Source organism: Euprymna scolopes, chromosome 37, assembly GCF_053919585.1.
Source record: "Euprymna scolopes isolate OS-2025 chromosome 37, ASM5391958v1, whole genome shotgun sequence".
Lineage (NCBI taxonomy): Eukaryota > Metazoa > Mollusca > Cephalopoda > Sepiida > Sepiolidae > Euprymna > Euprymna scolopes.
Genome location: NC_136518.1, coordinates 40793816 through 40807464, shown reverse-complemented (window position 1 = coordinate 40807464; position 13649 = coordinate 40793816).

Genomic DNA, 13649 nt, shown 5'->3' with positions numbered 1-13649 from the left:
TTCTTTGATGGTTGAAGTTGCAGTGAATGTTTTCCTAGTTTGTGTGAGGAAAATGTTGAAATTTCTGTTGTAATGGATCTAGGGTTATAATCAAATAATCAGATTCGGTAAGAAGTGAGTCACTCTCTCGACAACAGCACGTTTATGTCCTCTTCTTTTTCAATCGACTACACTTGGCCTCTCGCCACCAATATCACACCGCACAATCCGAACGTCAGAAATACGAAATTCTATATCCTCTTATCTAGAAAAAAAAGGAAGGGATAGGAAAAAAATAGATTCTGCCATAATTTTCTGCCTTCCCAAGATTCCCTTCGCGTATACAAATGCGCTAGCCATCCTTTCCTTCTTCTTTACCAAAGAGCGATGCAGATACGCCCGGTAGTTTTTTTTCCTTCTTTTCTAACAATATACCCCATCCGCCCCCCTGATCTTTCAGATCAATAAGACACTTCATAATCCTTCATCCAAGATGGCCTCCTCCTCTTACGTTGAGCCCTCTGGGGGGCCAACTTCTTGGGGGTCGACGTTTTCAGGTTCACTACAGACATTCTCGTCCAGTTGTAAAGAACCACAATGTGGAGCTAAGTCGAATTGGGTGCATCGTAAGCTTCTTTTAGATACGACTTCCTCCTCGTCACTGCCATCACTGCACACCGGCAGGGTTACACGAAGCAGGTCTAGGATATACCGGGGAACGTCATTCACCATTACGTTGTTCTTTGACTGCCTTCCCGTAACGACCCCCCTCCCCCAGCGAGTGGTGCATTTTGCATTGGAGGGGATTTACCCACACCCCCTCGCCCACTTTAATGGTAGTTTCTTCACCCTCAATTCCTACCGTTTTGTTGCACGGATGCCGCCACTTATATGCAAAGATTGCTCTATGAGGCACAGTTGCCTCATCTTGTCTGGTTTTCGGTGAGATGTTGTACCAAAACACCGCCTCCATGGGTGAAATGTTGCTTTTTTTCCGCAGCAGTCTTGATGGTGTGATGATTCCTCTCCACTATCCTATTGCCACTCCGCCGATACGCTGCCCCAAAAATTACCTTACTCCCACCCATCACACACCTTCTAAAGGCTTCTGATCGGAAAGCGTGGCACGTTAGCCGAAATAGCTTCTTGGGTTATAATAAGGATTCGGTTCTGGGATTCGGGAAGGAGTGAGTCACTCTCTCGACAACATCACGTTTCTGCCCTCTTTTTTCCAATCGACCATACCTGGCCTCTCGCCACCAATGTCACACCGCACAATCCGAACGTCAGCAATACGAAATTCTTTTGAAGAGAAGATGTTCACGACTCTTTTCTCCCTGCTCCCCCAGTGAATTTTTCCCAGCTTTTATATCCTACTACCTAGAAAAAATGAAGGGACAGGAAAAATAGCTTCTCCCATCATGCTCTGCGTTCCCAAGATGTCCTTCGCGTATACAAATGCACTGACCATCCTTTCCTTCTTCTTTCCCAAAAGGCGATGCAGATACGCCCGGTACGTTTCTTTTTTTCCTTTTCTAACTATATACCCTACAATGGATCTGCGTCTATAGCCTCCTGGATAATCTTTGCGGTGGCATGTATCGATCTCTATACTGGAGAAATGTAGAAACAACGTAAGGTTTCACTAATCTAGCAGCGATGACTGTGTTTTCCACTATTTCGATGAGAATTGATGAGTCTGGATAATGTATCTGCCTGGATCAGTGCAATGCATCGTTAGAATCTGATATAAAATCTAATCTAAATGCATAGATATATATGTATAAACTGAAATTCCTTTCTTATAACGAAAAATACTTAAGCGATTGTGATTTGCGATGTAAGTAAAATATCGGCAATATAGCATTTTGTCAAATGTTGTTCAATTTTAATTTCCTTCGTAGATATTTGCTAGTGCTTCGTTCACAATTTTCTTATATTTTTGCTCACTAAGCGTAAACAACTTTGATGCGTATGCTATATCTTTTTGGAATCTACTAGGAAACTATATAGTCTGAAGAATCTATCACAACAGTAATGTGTAATAATGGAGTTTAGTAAGTCACCAATAGATCAGAACTTAGAAGTGTTTTGAATTTCTCAAAATATTGTTTGTATATGCTTGGCCAGTTTAATTTCGTATCATTTATTCATAGACCCTAATACATTGCGCAGTTCAGGTAAGACACAACCAAAATGCCTTACAAGATCCAAAAGGTTCCTTGTGTTGCAACATCCTTAGCATATGTATTACTTGAATATTGTCAGTATCTGGTTTACGCCCATATTTTTAAATATAAATTCAAATTATTTCACTGTATTTAGTTATTTATTTCGGACCAGTATCTTAATCTTTTAGTTGTTGTTTCACAACGTTTCGGCCAATTATTCTTCTGACCTTCGAAACAGCAACTGAAAGGTGAAGCCAATAGTTCGCAATAAATAAATAGATAAATAATACTCATCTCAATAATGGATTCCAATTAATAAAATAGTATATACCATTAGGTACAGATCCGACAATGGATGATCATATGATAAATAAACGTGGATTTATAAGATCAAAAAAGTCCAACCTCGATTGGTCTTCGCGGCGCGTGGTGCAGTGAATAGAAGTGTTGAATCTCTACGGTTCCACCGTAGCATTATCTAAAGATAGCTGTTCTTATCCTACCTGTTTGTTTAGTGGGAACTCCGTCAACTGATGGACAAGTAATGTGTTTACACTCTTCCTCTGAGTTGTAAGTCTAGATTGATTGAAAAGGTGAATCTGCTTACCTGCTTACATGAAATGGCATCAGAAATAGTCTATCGTAAGGATCTGTAGAGGTGCCACTCCAACACCCGCTTCACATTTTGTTCTTTGTAAAATATATTACTAATTATTTCGTTTAGTTTCGATCAATAATGGATCGCTTACTTTCATTTTCCGAACGGACCTTTGTTGTTCAGTGTTGATTGGGGAGGGCTGAAATCGAATGTCTCGGAAATGGAATCGACTGGTTTTCCTCTTGCGGTAGTGTGTAGCTGGTGTCATGCGAGCGATGCCCTGTTTTGTTCTGGTGGCGTTTATTGGTATGCTTTGGTTCTAGTACGATATATACTATGCCCACGACACTCTTATTGGTCGTACTCACATTCAAGATTAGATGCTACTCTTGAAACTCTTGAACAAAACTCGCTATCCCAGGATGAAACGTTTACTGGGTACGGGAATTGTCAGTAGTAATTTTGTCTTATTTTGTAAGAGTTTTACAATAACGGATCTTACTTGTGGACGAACATGGTTTCGGCAAGTATGTTCGGATTAGGTGTAATTTTTTAAACCTGTAACAACCGTTAGAGGGTCCATCTGGCAATGTACCTAGAGTCGTCTTCAGTGCTATCTTTAATGTACCCACAAACAATTCTATATGCCTATTTGATATAGGGAAATATTACGGAGTGCTGGTGTGATGCATTTCAAGCTTAATGAACCACATTTGAACTCTGCAGATATTAACTGGGTTCCATTATCGCTACAATCCATTCTGCTATACTGAAACGTGCGAACATTTCATGATAAAATACCATTGTTATTCCTGTTGAGTGTCTTTTGCACCTTAATAGATCCGGCCAATTGGTGTAGCTGTCGACTACGATTAAGCATCAATAGTTATTGAGAGGACCTGCAAAGTCCATGTGGATTCATGACAACGGCTGCTGAGTTCTCGACAACGGTTTAAATGTGATGGTTTTTTTTTCAGCTAGGCAAGTAAGCGTTAAAATAGAATTCAATATTGTGTTTTAGAAAAATATCTGATTACTACTGTGTTCAGCATTTTTTTAACAACACTTCCTCTTGTCCCTTCGGTTGACATTACGATTTCTCCCTCATTTTTTGCCGCTGTTGCTCTTTATTTACTTATTCTGACAGTTGCTTTTGCCGCGTTTCTTCCTGCAACAGCAGTAAAATTATTGTTGTTGATACAAATGTTGCTGAAATTTTGTTTTGTTTTTCAATTCTTTTCCATTGTTGTTTTAAATTCTTACGGCTGGTCGACCTTCATCTTGTGAAACTATGTGAGCATTGCCCTGAACTCATCAATGTTGAATAGCTTCTCCAAGCAAGCGACAAAAAATATTTTCTTTCACTTTTTTAACACTGGAAGGAAGAAAAACAAAAGAATATCAGAGTGGCATAACAATAAACAATAAATAAAGAAAATTGTACTTTCTCTATTCCTTGTATATGTGTGAAAGATGTGACATTGCCTTTCATTCCTTTGCGTTTTCATAAAATATAAACATTAACAGCCAAAATATAAATACAACATCTTGCCTTTCTAGACAAAGGAAATAAAATCGGAGAATATTGGCACAAATAATAGTAATCAGTTATCCTGTTAGGACAAAATTACTAGTTTAATTTATTTTCCTTGTTTACCGAAGAAATTTTATTTTCAACGAAAAAGTCAGAAAAATATTAGAAGGCCCTTTACAAACCTGAAATGAAAAGAAAATTAGGGCAAATGAAATGTTATATTTTAAATTCTTATTTTTTTTCGACAATAGCAGGACATAATTTGCATAACTTGTTCGTACAGGAAAAAGGTCCCTTTGCAATGAATTGCTGTCAACACAAACGCGTGTGCGAGATTAATTCCGCAATTTAAAAGTGGAACGATTTTTATCTGCGACAGAATTAATTGTTCACGGATAACAAAAACAAATGTGTTACTATAGCCTGTGTTTTTTTTTCTGGGCAACATCATACTAAAATTTGAAGAATTTTTTTAAAAAATCGCATTCCCTTTTGAGTTTTACTATCCCTAATTTGAATTCGTTTTTCCATTTCATTAAGTGTTTACAGTTGTCAGTTATCACGTTTTCCTGTGAGACTTTCCAGAAGAAAAAAAACAACACGTTTTCCAATTTAAGTAAACGCCAGCCTAATAGTTATTTTGTGAATTCCTCGCGTAATTTCTTTTTCACATTTTTGGCAATCGTTCGCATTCTTTCGGCGCTAGTTATTGTGGTGTAAAGCTTGAATGGAATAACGAGAGGATTCGAAAACTGTGAATTGAGTTATATATTAACAGAAATGCAGAACTCAGAACAGAAATGTTAATTTAGTTGGAGCTCCGCTCAAATAAAGGGTAAGTAATGCTTTGACTTTCTTCCTCAAGATCTTGAGTCCAGACGGACTGGAAAACAGAACCTGTTTACTGGAAATTACGCCAGGAAAAGTCATTCATCAGAATCTTTGAGTGTGACACCATATATATATATATATATATATATATATATATATATATATATATATATATGTATGCATATATATATATAAGGGAGTAGTCACCAACAATGTGTATTTTTTAACATTATTTTATTATTCCGTGTCTTGGTTTTTCATTGAGAATTATGTTTGGATCATTGTAATAATGTTTTTACGTCATTGAAATCGTTTTTACGCGCGTTTCAGACGTTCTGTGAAGTGTCCTCGTCAGAAATTATTTTCAAATGTCATTAAAATAATGTTAAACAATACACATTGTTGGTGACTACTCCCTTATTTAAATATACATCTTTCTGTCGTGGGAATTTCTTAACGCATTTTATATATATATATATATATATATATATATATATACTTAATTTTCTCACATAAAATTAATATATGAAAGTGTAAATTTATACGTAAACTTTCAACATTTACTTCAAAAGTGCTCAATACATAGTTTGAGCTAGTTACTAAGTTATAAAATATAGATGGTGATTAAGCTACACTGAATATTTCGCGTTTCATCCACTCTAGTACTCTTCAGGCTAGGGCGCATAAGCCTGAAGAGTCCTAGAGTGGATAAAACGCGGAATATTCCGTGTAGCTTAATCGCCATATATATTTTATAGCTTACTATATATATATATATATATATATATATATATATATATATATATATATATATATATATATATATATATATAATTTACCCAGAAAAAAGGTTTGATTTCTTCATAACTTATAGTATAAATTATATTGTATAATCTGTCAACACTTATGTATGAGCAGTAGCTAGAGATGAATTGCATTGTAATCTTGTCATCTCACAACAAAAGTGCTGGAAGTTAGGTATATTACTGGAATTAAATTATCGAACTAATAGTTAGAGTACCCCCCATCCCAATGAGATTGTATATCAGCATGTGTATCGGTATTGCTTCATTACGATTTATTGAATGAAGTCTGAATTATACAATAACCTCTGCTGGGGCATATATGTGTCATATTAGGTCGAACTGCTTCAGCTATTCCTGTTCCAATTACTACAAAATCTTTTTCTTTAATTATTATTATGTCTTTAGATTCTATCTTGCTTCACCCAACCTTGATTTAATCAACTTACTGCTTACCTATTTTACAGAGTATTTAATCTAACTATAGAATATAACATACATTAAAAAATATTAAGAACCTTGTACCACAACCATTAACGTAGCTTATATAGAAGGTGTATGTTCTCACATATCAGGAATCTACTTTCTAAATTTCGAGACGTTGACATCATATCACGGGAGAGCAAACATGTGGCTAAGCGTAGGCTTTTGGTTTTGTGTTAAACTAGCGTAAATGCATTGTATCTTTAAACGATTTTATTATGAAATAATATTCTGAATTCACATCCAACGTTCACTGCAGGACTTCGATATATGTGGAACACGTGCCTACATTAGTGATAGCTTCTCTGTTGTAGAGACCCGACTAGAAAAACACCCTGGTCATCCGTGCGTATACTTCAGAGTTGCTCTTCCTAACAGCACAATATTTACATATCTTGCTGCTATCATCACAATGATTGAATGCTATGTTTAAGAGTGCCCCTAAGTAAATTAATCATACACAGTCTTATCGTCCATCAGAAAATATCAATATCTGCGGGGATGTCAATGTTTTCAATGTTAAATCGTCTGTCGACTACAACAAAACGGTTAACCAAATAAAAATTAGGTCATAATTACACTCCTGCTTATGATCTTAAACATATCTTTAACAAAATAACTAAAGTACATGACGCTGACACACCATTTGCTAGATCTTTCTTTAACGGTATGCTCTGAAGTATACTAATCATAAGATCTACTTCTGTGTTAATCTACTGAGTACTCTGTTGTCTCAAAAACTATAAAAGCAAATAATACAAAACCATTAAATGCCCTTATACCTCGAACAAAGTATTAATACACGATGGCTGACTGGTGCAGTTTCCGACATTCATATCGGAACAACCCTAACAGACTTTTTAAAAAGAATTGTATTTCTACAGCATCTGATTTTATTGATTGGTTGAGCATTGACATAGAAAACTATATGGCTTCCGACAAGTTTATTCCACTGGACATTCGGCACCTTGTTCAATGGGTAAAATTTGGCTGCCCAATTTTAACGCATCTCAAACCAGCACCTCTTTTTTCACAATATACTATCTTGCGTCTAACTTATATGAATGGCTCTAATCACAAAGAAATGCTTACCTCCAACGGAGTTCTTAAATGAGCACTTACATCACATTTGATCTTAAATTAAAACTTACATAAAATATGTTGTCAAGTTCGTTAGAAAGAATTTTGCGTCATTTTACCACTCAGAAAATGTCTAACCCTGACCCAATCCTTGATATTTATAAGAGCTGTATGAGTCCTAAAATAAAGTAAGGTTGCCACATTTTAGCAGGAACTGTTCGGATAGCCATATTCTGTCTTTAATGAAGTCAAAACAGGCTTTTAAGCGTTATAATGATGCCATTTTTCCCTGATGTAACCTGTCTATAATATATGAGTTTTGCAAGACTGTCTGTTCTTTATGCTTATTTCTATAGCAAACGATCATGTAGTGTTCGATTTATGGTCCTTCTGGGCCAAAGGTTTCAGATAGCACACGTCTAGCTTTAATAAAGATAAAAAAGATCTCCAACTCATTATTTGTGTCTTAATCTATACATAAAATACAGTATATCCCTATATGCTGGTTATAACAAAAAGATTGATATGTCTTATATAACATTAAGTAAGCGTTATACAACCAACCTGTTGTAGTTGGTGTCAGTTTATAAATATGAACTATCTGCTTATATGCATTTTATACTTAATTTGCAAATCACTACATCTCCCTATAACGGAAGGGCTTTATTCCGTGAGTATTTCTTGTTCTTCTTCTTGTGCCCCCCTGAACATGATCCTCCATCCCTCTTCTTGGATAACTGTATCTATCACGTCTTTTCCTATGATTGAACTGTTACTCCTGCACACTGTATCTTCCTTTTCTGACTTGTCCCATTCTACTTCTTCCGCTTCTAACTCGTCCCTCTCTACTTCTTCCTCCACAGTCTCATTCTGTGTTTCTGGAGGAACTACAAAGTCTCCATTACACACTACCCCCTTTTTCTATAGTCGGTATATACCGTATTTCTTTGAATGGTCTTTCAGCTATTGAAAAAATTTCCCAAGCTAATCTCTTAATTCCTCACCACTATTCTATTTAACACTGGGTGAGTTGTAGTTTCAGTAGCCATATTATCTACAGATATTACATCGGTTTCTACAAGGTGCCAGAATGTGTATTCAAATTCTTTGTAATTGTTGTCCGTATCCTCTCTAAAACGCTCAATCTCGATAAGGCATTCACGTGCGGTATCGTATTCTTTTTTACATACTCTATGCCAAATATGAACGCCATCAATCTAATCGCCGAACGTGATATTCTGGGCGTTGTAAATTTCGATAGTTCTTTTCCTGGGTTGAAAATACATTCCAGTTGTATTTAATGACTTTTCAACAAGATTTTTTTCTCATAGAAAACTGTCTTGCTCTATCCCTTGTTCACACTGCTACTGCCTCCCTTTCTATATTCGAATAATTGTGTTCAGTCGTTGCTAATCTCCTCGAAAAGTACATTACATGATGACACTCTTGTAACAAAATACAGGAAACGAAATGCGCACTATCGTCAGTAGTTAGAGTTATGTCCTACTTAAAGTAAACTATTTGTAATATTGGCTTTTTCGCCAGAATCTGATTTCTGTTAGTGTTCTAATCAAATGAATTCTGCATTTTATTTTCTTAACCTCGCAAATGGTTCTGCCAGCATTATATTTTGGTACATATTTTCTATAAAATGTTACGAAATCTTAGAAGGACTTAAACTCTTATTTTATTCGTTTTTTGTGTAACCACTTTAGAATTTTCACTATTAGTGCTTGATCTGGGGAGTTCCTATTCTTTGATATTGAATAACCTAAAAATGATATTTGATTACTGCTGGTAACACACGTTTTTGTATTTATTGTAATACCAGCGCCTTTTAGCCGGTTCAGTATATTTTCAGTTTTGTCTTTAAATCATCTTCATTTAAACCTCCAACACATATATCGTCTTGATAACATGATATTTTAAATATTTCCTATTACGTTTTCAATAGATTTTTGAAAAATTGCAGTTGGCGTTTCATGCCATACTCCATCCTTTTCCACTTTAGCAGGCCTATAGTTGTGTTTATGTTCGTCTCTTCATTAAAGTCCTTAGGGGTGACATTATACAACTAGACCGCCTCTGGCACCGTACACACCTTTGCGGTCCTGTGGTTTCTCCCAATAATTCTATTGACGCTGGGAACATGGGCGCAGCGAAATCGCAGACCCCACAATTTTAATGACTCATTATAATGCAGATCAAACATACCCATTCCTGTGTCTCGATACATCTTCTGTCATTATATGTGATCAGTTTTCTATAATAGTCAATCATATAGGAGCCTATTCGTGACCAGACACACACACAGACATTCAGCTTTATATTATATATATATATATATATATATAGAGAGAGAGAGAGAGATAGAGAGAGAGAAAGAAAAAAGAAAGAGGCAGAGAGAGAAGGAAATTATAAGCAGAAATTACGATACGTAGCTTTTTCGGCAACTGTGCGTTCTTCGTTTTAGATGCGTTTATCTGTTTTCAGTTATACGTATATTTTACTTTTTTGTTGTTGTTTATTTATATACAGTTATTTAGCCATCGATTCTGGACACGTTCACTTCATGCAATAATAAGTGGTTATTTCTATGCAACTGAGAAGTATAACGAGGCTATGATTTAATTGTCCTTTTATTCATGAAGAACAATGTAGTTTCCTCACGTATATGCACCAAAAACCATACAATTACATATCAAATTATACCACCGAGAACTTTACTGCCAGTAAATGGTGGCAAACTATATCAAAGCTCACACTCTAAGGGTAGATAGCTACAGGTTTTATAAAATAATTTTGTGTATTTTAGTCCTTATTAACGTTTAAGTTCATACAATTGTGCATGTTCTTTCGTAGTAGTTGTAGTAGTAGTAGTAAAAGAAGGAGAAGAAATATGTTCAATAGTAAAGTTAGCAGGAATATTAATAGTTAACAGATAGCTACGTATCAGATTACTAATCATAACTAGACTGCCAATGACCCCTTCGGTCAGTATGTTATATTAGGTATAAAATTAATTTATGAGCGTGACACTGGTGACGTAAAGAAAATAGTTTTTTTTTACATAACAGAAACATTTCTATGAACGTATATTAACACGAAAAAAGAATATAGATAGATTTCTATGATTCGTTCTGTTTATTATTATTGAGTATTTTGTGAAAAATAAAATTGACCGTTACTGTATTATAAGTGGTTAACCATACTTATAGGTAAATGTGTACTGAACCGATACCATAATACTTATTATAGTTAAATTCAAATTTTGATATATCTGCTTTTTTTTACATCGTTCATTTCTGTATTACGTTTAAGTTGTTTTAAACCTCACTCATTCACTGTTAGTAATAATTTTGAAATAATTACGTTAATATTACAGTGAGCCGGTTATGTGCGCATGCGCAACCGGATGTTTTAAACCGGAAAGTGGGTTACATACATAGTTACAAGGTCATTTGAGTTTTATAATTATATAGATATCCATATTACTGTACAAGTGATTGGACCTTAGAAATTAATTACATTTAATTACTTTAATTTCATTTTCACCCCAAACAAGGGGCATTGCCACTTTGATTTAGGGGGCTACTATGAAGGACATAATCTATATCGGTACTATGTGGGGAGTTTGACAGCAAGATGTTGGTTCACGTTACACTTGAACTTCAGCATGTCAGTACAGTTGGGGAAGCACTTACCCGGAAGGGAATTAGTGGTTCTAAGGAAGAAACTTTTAGAGTAAAAGGTTCTCTTACATCTAGGAATCTCAACTGTGAAGGGGTGGGATTTTGCTGGTCGGGTTTGTCGAGGGCATTTACGTCGAGGGGTACAAGTGCTTGCAATTCGTCACGGATAATTCACCGTTAAAATACTTGTAGAACAGGCCGATGGATGCTACATTTCGTCAATGGGACAGAGGCTGAAGCTTAGATGACAGTTCAAAACCTATCAGACCGGCCTTATATTTTTCGCGCCTTTTAACGTCATTTCCTACGGGTCATTCTTACATTTGCTTTTCTATTTCATATTTAATTCTATCACCATTTAATTTGTTCTTTTCTTCTTATTCACTGTTTTTTCTCCTTACTTATTCACTGATTTTTTCTATAATTACACTTCGTCTCGGCAGCCGTTTCAAACGCATATCTTAACATTTTTCTTAATATTATTGGAATTTTCCCCATTTCCTTGTACATATTTGTGAATTATTCCACAGATTTCGGTCTTTTGGATTATTTTGGACCATCTTCCAATTGCGTGATTTCCTTGTATTTTACTTGTGCGAATAGGAATTTAATTAACTTTCTTGGATTTACATTTTTGGATTTTAACGTCATTGGATACTTTACCTTTCACCAGATTATCCATACACGTGAAATCACCTTTTTATTTCATCATATTCCCTCTGCTTCACTTTTTGTTATCAAGTAAGATCATTGACTTACTTGCAGTTTCATCAAATATGTTTGTATGCAAAATCCGACCCCGCATTTTGCTAATTACTACCCTCTTATGAGAAGAAAAGTATTTCTTCCAAACTCCGCGGATTAAGGACTATCCACTTATTAAGTGTTTAGCTTTTCAGCTTAAATATGTTTTAACTCTTAGTCAAAGTATTTTAACATGTTTTATTAACTGTTTGCTCTTATATATATATATTTATATATATATATATATATATATATATATATATATATATATATATATATATATATACATGTGTGTGGGTGTGTTTATGTGTGTAATACTTCTGAGTGGGAATTAGACCTGGAGTCTAAAGAACAGAGTTTATTTTAATGTATTAGTAAATGTATATTAATACTATTAAAAGAAAACAGTGCCCATTGTACTGTAGATATATGATAACCTCAATATGTATAATATCTTGAGATATATTTATATGGAGTAAAATGATCCCTGATTTTGAATTAAAAGTCGGTTTGAAAAAGAAAAAAACAAACAAAATCCACTAGATTGTACGAGCGTTTCAGAAACGTTTCCAATTGTATTTAAATAAACAATCAGTATTGAAAATAATTTGACAAAATTCCTGTCCTTTACAAACAACAAAATAGGGGAAGTAGTTAACGACAACAAAATAAAATTAGCATTTAAGTCGTGAGTAAGAAATATATTCCCGGAAATATTTAAAAAATAATGAACATCAAAAATGAAATCAAACCAAAATTATTAATTTTATTTTGATAAATAAAGGAATTAATTAAAATAAAGAAAAATATAAAATTATAGACAAGGTTATGAGAAAAAATAATATACCTTTTTCTCTCCATTATAAAATCTGTTTCAATTTGAGTCAGTCATTCTTTTGCGATGCTGTTATATATTCTCTTCAAATTAGAATAATTACCTATCCTTTATATTACTTTAAAACGCTGTTCTAATGTTCGGTGGATAAGCTTTTTACCGTTTACAAATGTGAAATTAAAAGTTCCATTGAATAAAAAAGGGAGATACCTAAAAATTTTGAAAATTTAAAATATTTAAATTTAAATTTTAAAAATTTGTAAATTTAATAAACAAGTACATTTTTACTTTTAACTTATTCATAATTTTATATGTTACATTATTCTAACTAATTTATTTATTAAATAACATAAAATTAATGACTAAGTTTTTATTTTATTTCATCTTTATTTTATTTTTAAATATTTCCGTGAATATCTACCTTACTCACGAGTAAATGTTAGTTTTATTTCGGTGCCTTTAATTGCTCCCCCCCCTAATTTTTGTTTATGATGAGACTTTGTTTTAAAGGACAACACTTTTGTGCAATTGTTGTCAATGCTTATTGTCAATTTAAATAAAATCAACATCGGTACTGAACTGCTCGTACAATCTGGTTTATTTATTCGTTTTGTCGTTTTGAAACTGATTCTTAATTCAAAATTATGATTCGTTTCACTTGATGTATATATCTATATCTATATATATATATATATATGTATATGTATATATATATATATATATATATATATATATATATACTAAACAATCACAGTAATAAAACAAATCGTTTACGACAATATTACAATAGACTTTTAAGAAAAGAATCCATTACAAACATATCAATTTCACTCTATTTTGTTTTCGATTATGCAATCGAATTTTTATTGAAATTTTAGTATATATATATATATATATAT